This window comes from Rutidosis leptorrhynchoides, chromosome 1 (genome assembly GCF_046630445.1).
Source record: "Rutidosis leptorrhynchoides isolate AG116_Rl617_1_P2 chromosome 1, CSIRO_AGI_Rlap_v1, whole genome shotgun sequence".
Lineage (NCBI taxonomy): Eukaryota > Viridiplantae > Streptophyta > Magnoliopsida > Asterales > Asteraceae > Rutidosis > Rutidosis leptorrhynchoides.
Genome location: NC_092333.1, coordinates 79,532,417 through 79,543,216, shown reverse-complemented (window position 1 = coordinate 79,543,216; position 10,800 = coordinate 79,532,417). Strand labels below are relative to the sequence as shown.

General features: G+C 31.3%; 1 long non-coding RNA gene and 1 pseudogene across 11 annotated transcripts; both read right to left on the bottom strand.

Moving 5' to 3' along the window:
* Positions 1-1,384: 1,384 nt before the first annotated feature.
* On the bottom strand, positions 1,385-8,665 carry LOC139886471 (uncharacterized). Of its 11 annotated transcripts, XR_011772465.1 has the most exons (15): positions 8,356-8,665; positions 7,923-8,021; positions 7,709-7,788; positions 6,485-7,384; positions 4,639-6,052; positions 4,460-4,534; positions 4,300-4,369; positions 3,874-4,044; positions 3,644-3,689; positions 3,491-3,557; positions 3,313-3,378; positions 3,090-3,203; positions 2,773-2,831; positions 2,283-2,371; positions 1,385-1,686 (listed from the first exon to the last, which is right to left on the bottom strand). It is a non-coding gene; the product is annotated as an uncharacterized lncRNA (long non-coding RNA). The 11 variants fall into 11 exon arrangements; XR_011772464.1 differs by having other exon boundaries at positions 4,300-4,534; XR_011772468.1 differs by lacking the exon at positions 3,874-4,044.
* Positions 8,666-9,777: 1,112 nt separating this feature from the next.
* On the bottom strand, positions 9,778-9,890 carry LOC139887475 (5S ribosomal RNA; annotated as a pseudogene).
* Between the last annotated feature and the right edge of the window lie 910 nt (positions 9,891-10,800).

Sequence of the window (10,800 nt, the reverse complement as noted above, 5' to 3'; positions counted from 1 at the left end):
TGAGATTATTGTAGTATCTATCTATTATTGGAATGCTAAATTAATATGGATTCCTTGTTTGCTTTTATATAGTTTTAACTTGTTTTGTTTTCTTTTTCTGTGAGTGCTGCTGCACAAGCAGAATTTTTCCGATTTTAAGATTCAAATTGTGAAACTTTGAAGATTTTAAGTTCATATGTTTCGTAAGTGATGGATGTTTTTCAAATGTTGAAATTGAAACGTCGTATTAGCAGACATACATAACTAATAATGACGCCCATGTGTTTTATATATATGTTGGGTAGTTAAACGAAACTGGTGCAGCAGGGTAAGTCTCGCGACCGCAAGTACATTGATGGTGCTAGCGACATTTGAACAGAGGAGAAGTTTGCTGGTTTGAAGGTGAGTATATATATATATATATATATATATATATATATATATATATATATATATATATATATATATATATATATATATATATATATATATATATATATATACTAGGTTTTAGAATCCGTGCGTTGCACGGTGGGTAAAATAATGTGCAAAATTAATTGATTTTTTCAAACAATTATTCTTTTGAGTTTAAGAGCTCGTGGTGTTGATTTAGAACCCGTGTGTTGCACGGTGGTAGTATAATCGCGCAAAATTTATTGATTTTTTCAAAAAATTATTCTTTTGAGTTTAAGAGCCCGTGGTGTTAACAAAACTTAAAAGTAGTTTTGGATGGTGTTAGTCACTTAACGGCTATAATTTATTTTATTTCTTCCCATTAATACCTTTTTAATTATTTATATATAAATTATATATTACGTAATATGAAAATTTGTGATATTTGAGTTCATTGAAAATTTGTCATCGAACATGTCACATGAAAACACGTTAGCAAAGTCTAAGTTATATTTATTCTATGTTATCAATATAAGCTAGTGTAATACCCGCAACCTTGCGGGTTTTGATATGAATTTTTTTTTTGGATCGTTATTATGATAACATGTGGATAGATAAGTAGGTAAAAGTTAACATATAAAAACACTTTTTCAAATATATATTGTTGACTTCTTGTATGATATTGTATCGATTTAGTTGTAGTTTCTATCAAGTGTAAACAATATTAATTTGATCTTTTTCTACGGTTTTTTATTTAAGTATGTTGTGGAATATTTTTAAGACAAAATCTTGCCTTTGTTCCTTCAAACGTCAACCCATTTCCTAGTACAATGTGCAAAGTTTGACCCATTTCACCCATTTGCTGGTACGATTTGCAAACAAATTTAAACTAAAGTCAATTGCAAACTGTTTAGTTGAAACAGAATCTTCGTAGGCATGACTTATCAATTTCATACTGCTTTTGTTAAGATATTGCGTACTGTTTTTGATCTAACAAATACACATAAAAAAATACATGATAAATTGAACATTTCATTTAACATAACTCAATATTTCATTCATCATTCCACCTAGTACAAGGGACATTTCATTCAACATAACCCATTATTTCCATACATCATTCCACATAGTACAAATAAAAAAATCCTAGAACCCAACCCGCCCATTTTGCCACCTTGTAGACAGTTCCAAATGCTCCTTGCCCGATCTTATTCGACTCGTCCCAATTTCCTGTCCCTTTCTCAAGAGTCGGGTATTTAAAGTTCAAGCTACCATCTTTAAGCATCTTTACCATTTTTTTGGCATCAAATGAACCTGAAACATTAACAATCATTAGTTTGTTCCATCATCACTTCTTGTAGGTAGATGATAGAAGACGGAGTCGAGATGTTCAAATTCCCAAGAAACAAGATTAAGAAACAGATTTTTGCTTAAAGCAAATTTCTTTCATTCATCATATCTTTCAAATGATGCAAACTAATTAAATGCAATATGCATGAATCTATCCACTACTTGCAATTAAAAGGTAAGCACGGGAATTGTATTCATGAATGGTTGAGAATCTGAGATCATGATTGTGGTGGCTCCATATTTCCCACGAACAAAAAGTACATTATTAATCTAACCGCCATCGATACACGTACATTCAAGCTTTTATCACTAGACCATTTACAGGTTAGAGCATCTTGCAAGCCAAGTTAGATTATTTTCAAACTCTTTTATGGGACTTTTGTGTCTGACACCACTATAAAAATGCAACAGTTAAGTATCAGAAAAACAATCATAACAACATTTAGTTCATTAGTCTACAAAGGAAATGGCAAAGGTTAAGTATCAAAACCTTTAAATACTGATTATGTCAAAACTAATAAGCTTTAAGTTCCTTTAAAACATGGATCACATATACTAACCTCGTCACAAATATATCCTCATTCAACATCAACATCAGCACGAATTGCTCCTTGAGCTTGAGGACCCTTACTTGGCTTTCTAAATCGCCCTGCTTTAAAACCATGGCACAACAACTTTAATATACCTGTGAATATATAATAAACTACATATTACTTATCAAGTGGTCATTCCATTGACATTTAACCTTGTGAAAGCTCCATATCAGTACAATTAAATATTTATTGTATAAAGCAAATACAATAAAACCTTTTGTCAATACCCTTAAAATAGAAAGAGATAATTTACTTTATAATCCTTCATACCATAAACAACCGCCGATAGTAATGTCAATGACCACTTAGATGGACATATGGGTCAAACTGATTCGAGGCAACCTTGTGCAAAATTGCACAAGGTTATGAATTCCTTATAACAATGATGTTTATATATATATATATATATATTTATGACATAAGGTAGAGAGTGAGAGTAACTAAAGAGCTCAATCACCTTGGTGCAGAGGATGAGCTTGAGTTTATTCCTTGTCACAAGCCCTAAAGATTTTCCTTCTGATTTTTTGTAAAAACAGAAATTTAAAACAAACAAAGGTCTATAAAATATTCTTGCCCAATAAAAACGCAAGTATTACATTTGCTAACTAACTGATCTGATTCTAGGAACATGTGAAAAAAGAAAGTGTTTCTAAGCTACTTGTGGTATAAAGGATTTAGTATGCACCAATTGATATATTGGCGCAAAAAGATGAGTAAATAGTATTCTTGGTTCACAAAACTTAAAGGAAACAACAAAGAGCATAAATCACATACCATACTTTTCAAGTATCATACAGCTGTCGAAAGAAACGGGAGAACATTCATGTTCAATCGAAGTAGGCGCACATTATACTCGGTCAGTGATAGCCTGCTCGGGTCTCGATACATCTACACCCAAAATTACAACAATTAGATCATAAACTCAAGAAAAAAATTTGAAAACCAAAACAGGAACAGAAAAAAGGGATTAGCAAAAGAAATAACATAAAGTACATACCATGTTCGTCGACAATTGCAGTATGATGAGCGGCAGAAGTAGCAACGTTTTGCAAGGTCTATTGACCTACATTCAAAACACTAAAACTGAATTATAAAGAGCATCATAAATAAAATCTGCTGGAAATAACTAAAACGACACTAAGGTATTACCAGCAGATATTACATAAAGCACATACCATGTTCGTCACAATCGATGTACAATGACCAACCGACGCGGCTAATACTCCAACACTGGCAAACGTTCTAGGTAATTATAAAGCTCACCATCAACAAATTAATGTCTGCTATAAATAACTAAAACGACATAAAAAATAAAAACAAAAGCATACCATTTTTGGAGAATTCTACATTTTCTGAAGAACGATACTCAATCACCTGTAACATACATAAAAAGACATAATCATAACTCAAGGCAAAACAATAACCAAAATCATAAGCAAAATAATTAGTCTGTAATAAACAAATGATCAACAACTGCAAAAAAATTAACCTTAAAAACTGAAATTGCCCATCAAATGGAATGAGATTAAGGAGATTTTAAATGTTCTGGAAATCAAACCTTAAAAATTGAAATTGCCAGGATGCATTGAACAATTATGTGAATCCATTCGAAACCCCAATTGTTTGAGATCCATACCATTCGAAGATTCATAATCAAGCAACAAATAGTTGATTTAGCGTTTGTGAATTGAAAAGATGATGACGAATTTATAGTTTGGATCTCGTGAATCTACAATCCAATCAAGACCCATTAGACCAATTTTTAGGGTATGTTTTAAAAAAACTTATTGGAGCAGTTTTTAGGGATGCGAATCTCAAAAACTGGAAACTTTACAACTCGACCCGTTTGACCCATATGCAAGACCCATTAGACCCAAATTGAGCAATTCGGGTTTGGTTTGTCAGGTATAGTTTTAGTATTTAAACAGTAAAATAGAAAATGAATTGATAATTTTTTTTCAGAAAAAAAAGATAATGTCCTCACACAAACTGTATCTGTGGAATGCTGAAAAAGTCAACTGGTACTTCTCCTTGAAGCTTTGTATCTTCCATTACTTTGATATTGAAAACTCATAAAATAATCAGTTAAACTCGTGTGGTGATCTTAAATAAACATGTAGAAAGGGTGACAGTTTGGAACGTACAATGTTGTTAGAGACTGCAGGGATGATAACCATTCGGGAAAATTTGATTGTTCAAAAGAATTATTGCTCATGTCCCTGCAATGACGTTTCGCAAAGTAATACTTTAATCGATATATATAAAAAGTCTAACAATAAGATGATTTACGAAATACAAGCAGCATCGTGATATAGATTCTTACAAATAGTTTAAAATTGTCATCCCGGTTAAATCGGGCATTGTTCCATTCAACTTGTTGTTGGCTAGAAACCTACACCATAAAAAGTCAACTTTCTGGACGGAAATTATCCCAAAACGTACATAAAAATATAAGTTATATCCGGTCCAACTTATAGCTGGTTGATCAATGTAAGATTGTTGATGTTTGAAGGGACATTTCCGCTCAATGAATTCCTTTCTAGACGTCTATTTCATGCATCGAAAGTCAAAGATGATAGTTAGTACGATATACACATAACAACTTCTTTGAGTATAGGTGGTAAATTCGATCCTTTACTGGTCAAACTTGATCAAATAAAAAAAAGCTTATTAAGAAACAGGTCAAGAGTTGCCGAAAGGGTATCTAAAAAAAGACGTATCCCCAAATCATTGATTCGAAGAATTAGACTATTAGTTTGACATGAACCATTTTACCTACTTTGTCTAAACTGGCAAAACCCGTTCTTACCCATAACCAACACATGCTCGACCTGCCCAATTTGCCACCTCTACTTGTGTGTACGTATTAGTTAATGATACTTGCAACATCTCAAGAGTCTGAACCAATCCTAGTGTTGGCGGAATGGTGCCTGAAAACTGATTATCTTCAAATAGCCTGCTCAATTAATTATTAATATTAAAATTAAAATATTAATGCATATTAACCAAGGATAATTTTTAAGACATTTGTGAACATTGAAATCACTCACAAATGACTATTGGCCCGTTTTACCAACTGACCCGTTTGAAAAGTTGATGTAAACCTCTGCTTCATTTGACATGTTATCGGAGATCATTTTAGTTAACTGGGAAAGAGGCGTTTAGGGCAACATGGTCCGTGTTATAGTGAAGTAACAATGGTTAAGTACGATATACTAATTAATTACAGTCATCTAATGGTAATTATAGGAGAGCCTAAACATACGAATTAACTACACTCACTTGATTGCAATAATTCATTCAGATTTAAATTAACAACGCTTTTTAACTCCGCTCTGGATCTTCACAACTTCATTTACAGTCAACACCAAAAGCAAATTATTACCTTACTTATGCACGATAAGCATAACTTCCATACGATAATGATAAATAGTATCATACTTAACCACTTTGTTGTTCTTTTCTGTAATTAAACCATAAAAAGAAATAAAAGTTGCCTCAAGTTGTTTCAAATGATTAGCTGTGAGTAACTCAATTAATTAACATCAAGGTACCAATATTAACATGAAGGAAATTAGTAAAATAAATCACACATGTAATTATTGGTGCACCTACTGTGGAGTATACTTAGAGACTCTAGTTTTCTTGTGATGTCGTCTGTATTGCATCATTTGTTTGTTCATCTACACAACTTCATGCATACAATCAATACACTATGCGACAGTAAACCATTGTATCTGCAAATGAAACAACCACCAACAAATTTTCAGTCTCAAACCATAACTATTCATGACTGGGCTACAAATATTGGTCCTAATGCAGGTGATGGTTAACTTGTGCTTTGCGGCAACGCTGTTACTACTTTGACAAATTTTAAGTATATATAACTACCATCATTTGATTTGTGCATGGTACAAGTAATGAAAATGTAACTAAAAAAATGGCTCTTTTCATATAAATCCAAGAACTGCACATTATGAGCACATTTGTAACAGCGTAACAAATAAAAATGTGACATATCAAAAGACAAAGAAACACAAAAAAACACCAAAAACACCAACTCACATAGAAAAGGCAACAATTCAGGAAACATCTATACGAACCACGTATCCTATTAAAATATCAGTAACATATCCTTGAAATTACTGAAAGAGGGTAGAGCTATGTACCTTCGGGTTGTAGCTCGACTAACAATTTTTTGAACATAGCCAAATGGCTAGACGATTATTGTCGTATGGATGAAGGTGATGTCAGTGGCTGAGAGGCTGAGAAGTAGCAGCCGCATCAGAGGCATGGAAGGTCCCAGACTGATCTCAAGACGAATCTCAAATTAGAAAAGTATAATGACACAGTACACTCCTTCTGGCCATTTGTTTCGGTGACATAGAAGTTGAGTCAGAACCGAAGATTACTAACACTTAAATTACAGTGTACACAAATGCATCATCACCATATTTCTTTTGCCTTCTCGTATTGGCCATTATCATATATACTATGATCGAATTGGCACTAAATATTAGTTAGAATCGAAGGAAAATAAATAATAATCTGTAGTTACTGACAATAAGTGACCCATAAACAAAATTAATCGAAACAACACATACGTCTAAAGAAAAAACAACAAAAACTAAAATAAAATAAAAATAAAAAATAAAAAGTTAACGCGAAACACACATACGTCCCAAAAGGCGCAGATATCAAGTAACAACCTACAAGAAATTGCATAAAGTAAGATGTTAGGGGATAAGAAACAAACACAAATGAAACACCAATTGCCACCTTATGTATCAACAACAAAGCATTCATCACTCAATGAACACGCTAAAAATTATGCTACAATACCACACACCCAAACAAAAAAATGCAATATTACGATACAAAAATTCAAAATTACACATACTCATATTGTAAACATCATATTAACAGGTGGTTGTAGTTTGGAGATGGTCATAGCATAATAAAAGAAAACTTACTAATATCAATGTTTTTTGTTTAACATGTGAAGTTGATTAGTAACATTAAAACCATCAACCATTCACTTGAAATAAACTGAGACCATCCATTGGAACCTGGTTGTTGAAAATCATAGAGTATATTAGCATATATTGATATATTGATAGATTCTTAAAAGATGCAGAATTTGACTTTGTAATAGGAAGCAAATTAAAAATTAAGCGTTCTCTGTTTTCAAATGCATAACACAAATAATAATGAACAGCAAATAATGAATCTAAAGCACCACATATTAGATATCAATGACAAAAATCAAAATCTGAAATAAAAGATTCAAGAACAAATAATCTCTGAAAAAAAAGAACAACTCAATTTAAGAAACACAAACTCTACATGGATCTTACAATTTGGGGTTGAGATAATGTAGAACAATGGATTACCTAGTATGTTGAAGCAAAAAAATCAATAGACTTCTGTTCAACACCCTTATTAAACGCTACACGTAACGGCTGAATATCATCTACATATGTTATAAAATAACGACGTCAATACACAATGAAGAATTTGAAGTACATACCATCAATATTTATCTTCACAGCAACAATAGTATGAACAGTTGTGTTAAAAAATGATAAACTTATCAAACACACCAACCTCAATGGTGTAAAATCGCTAATTCCCTCCATTAGTCAGACAAGACTTGGTTAATGGTTTCTGAATGAGAACCGCTGCCTTATATTTATAAGCAGTTGCCTATAATTTAAAATTATCAAAATGGAGGGAAATAGCAGCAGTTGCTTATAAAACAGTTATCAAAAATTATTCCAGAACCTCCATCAGTTTTGTGAGGTATAAATCTTAGAATAAAAAAAAAAAAAAAAAAAAAAACCTTAAAATTAAATTTTTTATAAATACTTTTATTTCCAAATCGTATCGTAATAGAAAAAAATAGAAATAAAGATACTTTTATTTCTAAATACTCCGTAACTGATAACTGAATTAACATTAAAATAAAAATTAACAAATTAATTTTAACACAGTAACTCTATAATATTTATTTAAAATTAGAAATAAGTTGAAACAATACCTGAATTGAACTAATGAAAATCGATACATCAACAATCAACAATATGTGTCAATACGATTGAATATACTAATTGACAGCACGATGAGTAAAATACGAATCTCACAAATCGTTTGAACACACTTGATGGCGTATGGCTTATTCAATGAAAGTCTGCAAGATGTGACTGAATTAGGGTTAGGATTTAGAAGGATTTGATTTAGGTATTGGATATCATGATTTACAGAACCATTGATTTATAATCATCTTGTTAAGTTGAATTGAACGAAGAATCTAGGGTTTCTTTTGTTTTCTGGTAAATCGTTTTTTGAGAAAGACGAGCTCTGTTTGAGGTGTTTTTAAGCGTATTTTAGGCAAGTCACTTAAATCTAACATCAGACATAGTATTCTGAAGTCAGACAAATTTTGTCCATTGGATCAATCAAAAATATACTCTTTTAAGGGTGGGGATTTACTTATTTAATGGAATTTTTTTTAAATCTGACATATTTATAACTTTGTTATAATATATAGAGTAGATAGATAGATAGTAGTAGATAGAGTAGAAGAGTAGAAGTAGATTATATACAATATAAACAATTACAATATATAGAATCTAGATGTTGATTATTTTTTTAAATGGATAAAATGTTGACACGTAAAAGAGTAATAAAATAATGACATTGTTTTTAGTTATATATTTGTTTATTTAATTTTAATTAAAATAATAAAAATAGAAATTAAAGAACATATTATACTCGTTGAGAACAATTAAAAATTGAGTACATCAAGAACATTAATGTGATATTATCAATCGAAAGAGTCGGTCAAATACCTGAAATTATTTTATATTTAATTTATTTATTTTAATTAATTTATAAGAAAACATATATATCATTAAATATTTTATACTAAAAATAGAAAAAAAAATGGCAAAAGTTATTGAAGTGACACGTGACGGAATTTAACCAGGAGGTGACACGTAGAATTTATAGCACGTGCTTTATAATATATATATATATATATATATATATATATATATATATATATATATATATATAAGAGGGAAGCACTTTTTTGGGGGAAAGAGGAAACAAATTTTTTTTTTCTTCGTTTTTTGAAAAAGCTTTGTTAACGAACATTATATATTAGATGAAAATATGAACATTTAAAAAAGACATTTTGTGATGAATGTCATTATTTTGGCGGAAAAACGCTCGAAGAAAAAAATAAAAACATTCAATGCAATGAATGTATTGTTGCTGAGTTTATTTGCATCGTTTTGTTTTCATCTTCTGTGAAGTGTTTTTTTCGAATTTAGGATTTAGAGTTTAGGGTTTAGGGTTTAGGGTTTAGGGTTTTGGGTTTTGGGTTGAGGGTTTACTCCGTAAACCCTCAACCCAAAACCCTAAACCCTTTTTTTTTAACAGCATCATAGTCAAGAAAGGGGTGCAACACGAGGACTTTCCAGGGGGTCACCCATCCTAGTACTACTCTCGCCCAAGCACGCTTAACTGCGGAGTTCTGATGGGATCCGGTGCGTTAGAAACCCTAAACCCTAAACTCTAAACCGTTCGTGTTAAAATATTCAATCTAAACCCTAATTTCTAAACCCTAAACCCTAATTTCTAAACCCAAAACTCTAATTTCTAAACCTAATAGCTAAACCCTAATTTATAACCCCCTAATTTCTAAACCCTAATTTCTAACCCCTTAAAAAAAACTCAGCAGCAAAACATTCAATGCATTGAATGTTTTTATTTTTTTTCTTCGAGCGTTTTCCCGCCAAAATAATGACATTCATAACAAAGTGTCTTTTTTAAATGTTTATATTTTCATCTAATCTATAATGTTCGTGAACAAAATTTTTTCTAAAAATGAAATAAAAAATTACTTCCCACCACTTCCCCCCCAAAAAATGCTTCCCTCTTGATTAAATCTCTCTCTCTCTCTCTCAATATATATATATATATATATATATATATATATATATATATATATATATATATATATATATATATATGTATGTATGTATGTATGTATGTATGTATGTATGTATGTATGTATGTATGTATGTATGTGTGTGTGTGGGGGGGGAAGTAACCAATCGGGGGGAAGCGAGGGGAAACAATTTTTTTTTCGTTTTTTGAAAAAACTTTGTTCACGAACATTATAGATTGAATGAAAATATGAACATTTAAGAAATAATTGTGCCGTTGGTCCCTCCATTTTACCCCAAAAAGCTAACAGCGTCTCTCAAGTTTTTTTTTGGCTTTCAGCGTCCCTCTATTATCACATTTTTTGATTACGCGTCCCTCCGTCAACTTTTTGTTGAAAAAGTCCGTTAAGTCATGTCATATGCCTTGCATGTGAGGGTAAATTCGTCTTTTTACTCTTTTCTTCACTAAAATCGAGGGACCACCGGTGCAAAAAATGAAAATCTTATAATTTACATATATTTTTTCTATA